This window comes from Harpia harpyja (assembly GCF_026419915.1).
Source record: "Harpia harpyja isolate bHarHar1 chromosome W unlocalized genomic scaffold, bHarHar1 primary haplotype SUPER_W_unloc_3, whole genome shotgun sequence".
In the NCBI taxonomy this organism is placed as follows: domain Eukaryota; kingdom Metazoa; phylum Chordata; class Aves; order Accipitriformes; family Accipitridae; genus Harpia; species Harpia harpyja.
In genome coordinates, this window is record NW_026293185.1 from 159,657 (window position 1) to 169,335 (window position 9,679).

General features: G+C 53.2%; 1 long non-coding RNA gene across 1 annotated transcript; it reads left to right on the forward strand.

Moving 5' to 3' along the window:
• Positions 1-6,058: 6,058 nt before the first annotated feature.
• On the forward strand, positions 6,059-8,248 carry LOC128138152 (uncharacterized). Its single transcript, XR_008233967.1, has 3 exons — positions 6,059-6,930; positions 7,525-7,623; positions 8,116-8,248. It is a non-coding gene; the product is annotated as an uncharacterized LOC128138152 (long non-coding RNA).
• Positions 8,249-9,679: the final 1,431 nt, after the last annotated feature.

The following is a 9,679-nucleotide window of genomic DNA, read 5'->3' on the forward strand; positions in this document are numbered from 1 at the left end:
GCCAATGCCACCCAGCAAGCGCAGGGCTCTGGCAGCCAACGTGGGGGTGTGAGGGGGGGGGCGGGGATTAGACAGGGATGCGAGGGATGGAGATGGGGGCAGTGGGGGTATTTGCTGAAGGGGGGGCCGGGGAGGGGGGGTAGGGAGGGGTCAGCCCAGCTTGGAGGGGACCTTTTCTCTCGTCTTTTCAATTACAAGCTCCTTCTCCAGAGCCGCTCCGTGCCTGTGTGGGAGGGGGCGGGAGAGCAGGGGGCACCAAGAAACAGCACCCAAGAGGTGCGAAAGCCCTGCCGAGCCCCAGATCCGAGCCGGGGAAAGCCCCGAGGAGGACGGCGGGGTCCGTGTCGGACGCACGGAGCGGCAGCGGGGCCGCGCCGTGCCCGGAGACAGAGCCGGGCGGGGGGGTGCCGCGCCGCGCCGTGCCGCGCCGGAGCCGGCGGCGGGGACTTTCTGGAGCCGAAGCCGGGCGGCGGGAGCGCGCGGGAGCTGCCCGGGCGGCGCTGGGGGCTCGGCGGGGACTGCGGCTGCGCCGGCGGGCGGGTGGGCGGAAACGGAAACGGAAACGGAAACGGGAGCGGTGTCCCGCCGGGTCAGAACGCAGGGACGGTTGCCTCCCGCTGCATGCCGGGAGCTGTCGTTTTCGCGGACTCGGCGGCCGGGCAGCAGCGTTGCTCTCGGGCCCGTGCGGCGCGGCGTAGCCCTCGCTGCCGCCGCGGCCCCTGCTGCGCGGCGCGAGGTGTAGTTTTGTTGCCGGTTTCGCGTCGTTTTCTTCGGGCTTCCCGCTGCGCCCGCTCCCCGACCGGCCGTGCGTACGCGCCTCCAGAGCGCATGCGCCACAGCGCGCCGTCCTGCGCCTGGGGCAGCCCTGCGTTCGCGCGCCGGCTCTGGCCCTTCCGGCGCGCCGTCGGCGGCCGGCGCGTGCGCGGTGCCCGGGAGCAGCGTGGCGTCGCGCGGGGCGCGGGTCTCGGCGGCAGCGGGTGAGCGCAAGGACCGCCGGTGAGGCGAGCGATCCCCTCCGGCGGGGGCGGGGGCGGGGGCGGGGGGTGCCTCCTGCCCGCTGGCCGCCCGGGGGTGGCGGGACGGGAAGCTGCGAAGCGGCCGCCGCGGCAGGCTGCCGGTCCGCCGGAGGCGAGCCGGGCCAGGGCAGCGCCGGGGAGTTCCCCGAGAGAGAGCCGGTAGAAGGGAAGAGGGGACGGAGGCGGGCACCCCTCAGGCGCGGCCAGCGGGCGCCTGCCCGAGTCGCCAGAGCTCCCCCGGAGCCTCCCCCGGCCCCGCTCGGCCCGCGCGGCTGCCCCCAGCTCCAGCCCCTCCCCTGAAGCCTGTCCTGTAGCCCCCGGCAGCCCCCGAGCCCTGTCGTGAGGGCAGCAAGCTGGCCCTGCGGTGGTCTGGAGTCTCCCTTAACGGGGGTGCCGTTAGCAGCGGCGCGGGGAACGAGCGGCGTCTGCGGAAGCCCCTGCGGAAGGGTCGAGCTGCGGTAATAACGGCCACTGCTGCCTCTTTCCCTCTCCCAGAGGCCACGCTGTGGGTGCGGTTGTCCGTTCGTCCCCTGGGGATGCCGTTGACTGCAGCGGCCTCAGGCTTGCGTGGGCTGTCTTTGCTCGGCCTCCCTGTCCTGGCGGCGTGGGAGCACAGAGGGACAGGCGGAGCAGCGCTTCCTGGCTGTGGACAGGAGCTGCTGAAGCTGGAGAGGCTAGAGAAAGTTAAAGAAGAAATGGAGGGCCATCTGGCCAGCAGCTGCCTCCCGCTGCAGGCAAGAGAAGACCCTGCCTCTCTGGGTGAGGAAGGATCCCTCTTTGTAGTCCACAGCAGGTCAGACCACCAGGGTCGGTATGCATGACCAACAGCGCGGTACGGCCACGTAGGGAGCGAGCGAGCGAGCGAGGCTACGTGTCTAGGAAGCCTCGTCTCATAAGAGCTGTGAGACACTCGTGTGTTCCATTACGTGGAGGACAGCCAAGCGACTGGAGCTACAGAAGAGGAAGGGAGGAGAGAAGGAGAAAGAAGCATCTGAGCTGGTAAGGTCTCCTGGCAGCTCCAAGAGTGAGAGCTGTGGCGAGTCCTGGGCCCTCGGGGCCCTGTCGCTCCTCTCGTGCGTCCCGGTCCCTCCCTCTCCCTCTCCTGGCCCCCTCTCTTTCCCCTGCTGCTGTGATGTTTGTTTTTTGGGTTTTGGGGTTTTTTTTGCTTCCCTGTACCTCTCCTCTTCTGTCTATTCTCTTGTCCTGCTCCCTCTTCCTCTCTCCCTTTCTCTCTCTTGTTCGACTGCCCCCTTTTCTTTTTCTCTCTGCGTTCTTGTCCTGCTCCCTCTCCCTCTTTTTTCCCCCACCCTGTGTCTTTGTCCTGCAGCCAGTCGCTGTTTTTTCCTTTTCCATCTTCTCGTCCTGATCTGCATCTGTCTCTTCCCCCCCCCGCCTCCAATTTCTCTGGCCTGTTCCCTGGTGTTCTTTTCCTCTCTGCGCCTGTACGTGCCGCTCTGTGTCTCTGCCTTCCTATCTCTCTTCTTCCTACTTTCTCTTTCTCTCTCTATCCCTTTGTCTTGCTCGCTGTTGCTGCTTATTTTTTTTATTCTGGATCTCACTGTCCCCGTCCTCCTTCCTGTTCATCTCTTACTCTCTCTGACCCTTTGTGCTGCTTCCTGCCCCTTTTTTCACTCATCCTCCCTCTCTCTGCAGGGCTCCTAATACCTCTCTTTCTAAATTCTCCAGCCCCCTGTGCTTCTCACAGTCCCTGTCTTTCTCTCTCTCTCTCGTTGTCGTTGTTCTTGTCTGTCGCTCTGTCTTGCTTCCTGTCCCGTCGTTTCTCGCTGTATCCCTTTGTCCCGCTCCCTGCTCGTATTCATATTGCTCTCTGTCCTGAGGACCGTCCCAGTTTTTTATCTCCGTCCTGCCGCTGTCCTGATTTTTCTTTCTTTGCCATGTTCCCTGTCCCTCTTTCTGTCTCTTTTCCTCTGTCCCTGCTGCTTATTTCTCCATCTCTGTCCAGACCCCTGTCCGTTCCCCCCTGCCTTGCTGTCCCTCTGCCTTGCTTTCTTTCGCTACCTTTTCCGTCTGTCTTTCTCTGTCCCATTCCATCTCCCGTCCTTTCTAACTGTGTCCCCCTGTCCAGCTAGCTGTCTCTTCTTTCTTTTTTCTGTTCCTCAGTATTTTTTTCTTTTTCCGTATCTCTCTCCCACTGCCCATTGCAGTTGGTTTATTCCCCTCCAATGCTGGCCTGCTCTTTGTCCCTTTTTTCTCTCTCTGTCCTTCTGTCATGCTCCTTGTGTCTGTTTAATTCCTTCATCTCCGTCCTGCAGCCCATCGCTCTTTTTTTTCTCTTCCATCCCTTTGTCCTGCTCCCCATCCTTGTCTCTCTTTCCCTTGGTTCTGCCTCCCGTCCTTTTTTCCTTTCTTGCTCCATCTCTCTGTCCTGCTCCCTATCCCTCTCGCGCTCTCTCTGTTTCTCTGTCCTTCTCCTTGCCTTTCCCCGCACTCTGTCTTGTTCCCTCTTTGGTTTTATTGTTTTCTGGGTAGCTGGGCCTGGCTACCCGCGGGGGTGCTTTGGCTGGTGGTTTGGGGTGCGGGCCTGGCCGTGCCGTGCTGGTGATGCCAGGGAAATAAAGCCTGAAATGGCAATAATGAAGCAACGCCCTGCCAGTGCTGGGGCTGCCCCTCAGAGGCATGGGGCCGGGCCCTCCGCAGTTCCCCAGCACTCCCCAAAACTGCTTGTGGGGCCCCGGGGGTGCAGGGCTGTGGGGTGGCTACACTCAGCATTGCCCATGGGCACTGCAGGGTCAGAAACGGAGAACGAGTTTTCTGTTCTGGGGCTTCTAAACAGGCTCACACGGCTGATTTTGCAGCTCGGAAACAGACTGAGCTGCGCAGCTTTTGACTCAGAAGCAGAGGTCCAGCCCTGCATTTTTGGGCCTTGAGAACAGGCTCAGCAGCTGGGTTTTTTGGTTTCTAAATGGGCACCGAGTCAGCTGGTTTGGGGGCCAAAAGCAGAGGCCGGCTTGGCTGGTTTTGTAGACGGGTGAGAGGCAGGCAGGTGGGAGGGTGTTGGGGGCTGCGGGGGAAAGCAGGGGGTGGACAGGGTGCATGGACCTTCCCCAGAGATGGGGGTCTGGTGGTGTTGGACCCCGAAGTTCAGGAGGCAAGCATGCAGCAGGCTGAACTCAACATCTGTGATGGTCTCTGGGGGGAAAGGCGCTTTTCAGACCCCACGTGCCCTCTTTGAGTCCAGCTCTTCTTTCTACTCTGCTTAGAATAGTTGTTAAGTAGTTAATCGCACAAACTAATGAATATTTATACAGCGTATAACTATGATGTTTAATCCTAATGCTCAAGTTTCGACACCAATTGATTCACAACCTTATCGAAAGCTCAGACTGTTGCACGTAGCTGGAGCTTGTAAGAAGAAGAAGCTGAAATCAACTGGAGCTTCAGTGCGGAGCTGGGGCTTCAATTAGCCAGAACTGTAGCAAGCAGGAGCTGGAACGAGGCGGGGTGTCTGCTGTCTGGAGCGTGCATTAGCCAGAGGCAAAATTACCTGTGGCTGTAATGAGCAGGAGCTGCAATTAGCTGGACTGTCTTTTCGCTGGAGCGTCCGTCGGCTGGACTGCGCTCCCAGCATGGCAGAAGAGCGGCCAGGCACAGGCAGGGCTGTCCGTAGCAAGCAGCTCCGAGCAGCAGGGAGGGGAGTTGTCCTTCTGCCAGCGGAGAGCCCGGCCTCTTGCTTTGGGGATGTGATCCACGCCACGCTCCTCTCTCTGCGTGGAGGGTCTCGCCCGGTCCGTTCCCGAGGGCAGAAGTGAGGTGGGGGTCCCCCGGCTCTCCTGGGGCAGCCCCCCCTGCGAGGGGGTGCAGGCGAGGTGTCGTCGTCCCCTCGGTACCGGGCAAAGGGGAGAGAAACCGGCTGGTCGGAGCTCCTGGGGCGCAGAGCCCTTCCAGCAGAATGCTCCCCTGTCTTTTCACTGTTGGCTGGGTGTGACAAGCAGGTTCACTTTTTGCCTCCTCTTTTCCCAGTGTCACCTTCCGTGTCACACGAAGAAAATCCTGCATGGTTAATTCCGCTTGCTGCTCAGGTAATCGCACGTATTGGGCTGGGGGAGTGGGGAGAAACATTTGCGAGTTCGAGGGCACTACAGATACTCCACATCAAACACCCAGAAAAGGCAAATTTGCTGCTAGTGCAGAAAAGCTGATGAAAAATTGCTGTTAACAGATCGTGCCCTGTTCCTGAATTGGTCCCTTGATATGTTTTTGTTTCAGGTGAAAGAACAAACTTTCATCTATGATAAACTCAGAGCTGCCTGTTAGCTTCTTTAGGGCCAAGTGTTTCTCTTCTCTTTGTTCATGCTGATTTTATGGGCAAGTTGGAAATAGCCTTTTATTTTTTTAGGTATAACTGAATTTTTAGGAATATGTGGTGTCCCTATAGTTCATTTTGAGCACCTAGATGCCAGTAGACATGTAATGAATGAAACCTGATGGAAACTGGTACTTAAACTTGATTTTTATTTGATTTTTTTTCTCATTAGAGTGTTATGGCATGTTGTCCCGTGGCACAGTCCCCATTCTGTTCAGCGGAGTCTTCAGTCTAGGACTTTTAAGTAAAAGAGTTTGTCTTTCCAAAAAAGGACTAGTCATTCATAGGACTGAGGCATAGACTTGGAGAGTCGCTTAAGTACGTGATCGGAATTAAAGCCAACTTTCACTTAATGTTGCTGCTGTTGGTCTTCGCTTTCACCGATTTCTCCACCACTCCCTCGTGGTTGGGAGCTCTGAATCATAATTTTTTTTCAGTCTCTAACACTTTTTTTTTTTTTCCCCAAAAAGGAGAAGCAATGTCTAAAAGTTAATTGTTTCCTCACAAATGCGTGAGTATATAAAATTTGAGTTATGATGATTAAAACCATAAAAATGACACCAGTCTCTACAGATCTGGACTATTTCTGAACAGGTGTTCCTCACACACGAATGCCGTCAGGGTACAGATCACCTGCACTTCATGCTCTGACAAGACAAAATGCTGAGACAGGGATGAGCTCTGAAAGAAAAAAAAAAAATAGGGTCACAGTTTTGTTTTGTTGTTGTTTGTTTTTAGAGAGTGCAACATTGACTGGTGCCAGCCTGCAGAGCTCTTCTGCTGCCTGACCTCTCCTTCTCTTTCATGGCTGTAGTTGTCATTTGGATAATTGTAGAAGAGCAATTAAGTTCCTTGCCTCTGTAAATGTGCTGGTAATAGCAGGAAGGCAAATGCTTGAACCAGTAGTGAATAAGTTGGCTGCAAGTAGAATTTCTGAAGGAAGAACAACAACAACAACAGGAAGCAAATAGCAAGTTACCAAAAATTTGTGTGTGTCAAACGCATCAAAGCTTTATTGCCAAATGTTGTTTGGCAATATGTTCCAAATGGCTTTTTTTGGTAAACATAAATTTTGAGGAAGTTCAGGGTTGTGTGTGGCAAAACATGTCCCTCTGTGTATGCGTCCTGCTGCGTAAATAGCATGGGTCAATGGCTAGTCCAGTGGCAGGGCTGTTGTTCCCTACTCTCGATATTGCCACAGTAGCGTTGCGGTATTTAGACCTAACGGACAGGCTGAGGAATGGAAGGAGAATGCCTGTTTTCTGTAAGGGCTCGGAATGCCGACCCTTTTCTCTGCCTGCCGCTCCCCTGTGCGTGAGATGAAGCTGTTTTGTTTTTCTCCCTTGTTCCTGGTCTAAATATTTCTGAAGCTGTTGCTGCTGTGGGTTTGCAATTTGTGTTACTGCATTTTTGTAGCATTCTAGGTATGGGTCATTTCTGCTGTGGTGAAGTGTCGAGATACGGTTTTCGGTTTAAAGCGTCAGAAACTACATTCACTGAAACCGGTAACTCACGGCGTAGGTGAAACCGATGTGGCGTGTGCAGCTGTGCTCGCAGGGATGCTCAGTGGCTCCTCATCAAAACGGCAAGGTGTGTGTGTGTGGACATCTGTAGGGTTGTGCTCTGGGTCCGAGAGCGTTAACGTATTTTTGCTGTTGGAAGATGGAATGGAGCGTGTGCCTGTTAAATCTCAGGGCAGTCAAAAGCTAGGAGGGACCCTGAGCGGGTTTGGTGGCACAACTGCAGTTTTAAAAGATCTTGACCGTTTGGAGCAACGGCCTGGAAAAAATCATTCGTTTTTTGCAACGAGGCAGTTCACAAAGACAGATATGTTGCTGTGCTCTTTAGCAAAAATACTCAACTTGAGACGTATAGGGTGATGAAGTCTTGGCTATACTAAGGCTTGAGAAAATGTATGTAGGTATCTATGTCTGTCATCTGCGTGTATCTAGGAAAGTGAGTTTTAGTGAAACTAAAGCTGCCAATGAGCCAAAAAAAAAAAAAAAAAGGCACAGTTGTCAAAAAAACGCAAAAGCTCTAGTGGCCTGTGTCAACAACTGTACCGAAGATGATGCAAAATACTTTTTCCTCCGCTCAGTCATACAGTCTTCACAAACCTTCACAAAAAAAGGCAGTTTGGGATTTTTACCTAGTTTTATGCTAAAGGGTTTTTTCCTCTCTCAGGTGGATGTCAGCTGCCACCATTTCACTGCGGTTGCCCTTTCTTCTGCCATGAAAGGACAAGACACATGGAAAGATTCCATAGTGGTCTGCGAGTACAAGGTACACCTATGATGTGTGTCTGCGTTTTTCTGAAGGTACTTGTAGTATGGACTAAAGTTAACATTAAGAATGTGCCAACTCTCCTTCTACATTTTTTCTGTGAAATATTTTAATACAAATAGTAAAACTAAGGTCTGTTCTGGAGCATGTTATGCCTATGCAAAGTTTACTTCCCTCCGTTTATTTTCTCTTCCTGAAAGCATATAATCTTCTGTTTCTGTGCACTTACTAGTAAATGATACCGTGAAAATAATTTTGTACTAAAAGAGGGGAAAAAACTGTTCGTAAGCGTTCAGCTGTTCAGAAGAAACAGGCTTTGTTTTCACGATAAAAGCTTTATGCATTTGCAGCCAATGAGTTTTTTAAAATGTCTTATAGTAGTACTCGAAAACCTTACTGAGATAACCAGCATCTGTACTAAAAGCAATCAAGGTCCAAGAAGAGATGTGGACAAAACAGGACAAACTGGCGTCGCTTCCGTGTGTTTTCCAGGTTTTCCCAAGAAGCATTAGCAGCCTTGTAACTAGTGACAGTGAGTCCTGAGGTGGTTTTGGTGAGTTACTGCTTCAATAATGTATTTTTATTGGATGTATATAAACATGGGCACACCTTTTTAGTATAAAGTGAATTATTGAGATTTATCCTTTATAGTGAATTATTGAGATTTATCCTTTATTTTTCATTTTGCTCTTTGCAGTTTTCCACTTCACTTTCAGCTTTATTCCCCAAACAAGCAAGATGTACAGCAGCAGCAGCGCAAGGGCTGTAGCTGTTGTGGTGGATCTGTAAGTGTAGATTCTGATTGCGTACGACCTCGTCCCACAGCCTCCCAGGGTTATCTCCCTGCAGCAGTGCCGTAAGGAAGGGAGGAGGCGTTTTCCAACACCGGCAGGAGTGTTTACTTTTATGCTAAGAAGTTGTTCAAAATCGTATCAGTCTTAATGCTGATTTTAAGAGTTCAATTTGCTCTAACTTTTAAAGGAGGTGGTGTATTTTGAGCTGACCTGTTTACCTGGAACCCTGCTTTAGCTCAGCCACTCTTCTTGTGCACCCCCAGCCTCTGCTGGCAGGGCAGTATGAGAAGCTGGAAAGTCCTTGACTTAGTATAAACACGGCTTAGAAACAACTAAAAACATCAGCGTGTTATCAACAGGATATCACAGGATCAACAATTGTGTGTGTGTAGGATTAGGAGAGCAGAGTTCTGACAGCACAGAGGTGAGGAAAGGTGCGCCCAACCCAACAGAGCCCCAGGATCACCAGGGTATCGCTCACTTGCAGATGGGCCGCTTGCATCTGGGCCGCTGGGATGCGCTGTTTCCTGCTGAACAGAGCTGCCCCTCTGGCACGAAGCAGCTTTGGGTCTCTCGTGGCCTGCCTTCAGGCTGTCACCTGTGTTGCCTTATTGTTTTAAAATCTCTTGCCAGCATCTGTTGACTGGCTGCTGTCACTCCCACAACCCCGATGTCACATAGAGATGGATACAGCAGTCCCTGGGGCTTGGTCCAGGGCAACCCCCCCGCCCCCCCTGTTCGCAGGTTCCCTGTGCTGCTTCTCCTCTGCAGGTAATGGGGTGGGGGGCATGGACAGAAGCGACCCCCAGACTTTTAAAGCAGTCAAATGCAGAGGATGGAAACGCTCCAGCCACTCGGGTTCTTTTTGGTACGGAGGCAATGAAGATGACTGCCCGGGCTGCGAGTGGGAAAAGGGCAGGGAAATGTGAGCCCTGTACCCCCAGTAAGTAGTTACCACCTTTGGCTGGTCTATACTGGGCTGGGCTGTCAGTCATCTCTCATCCAGCTGACGCTCAGAGGAGGATCGTTATGGGGATTCTGCCTCCTGGCGACCAAAGGTGGGTACTGCAGCTCGGGAGCCGCGCATGCATGCTGGCGCGTTTTGCTGCTAGAGCAGCTTTTTTTTTCTCTGCCTCTCTCCAGTTCCCAGGCCCTGTTTTTCAATTTTCTCTTTCCTTGCCCTGTGCCGCATTGCAATTGTCATTTCTTCTGCTGTCTTTCCCTCTCTGGCTCCCTGCCAGGATTTTTTAATTCCTCCCTGT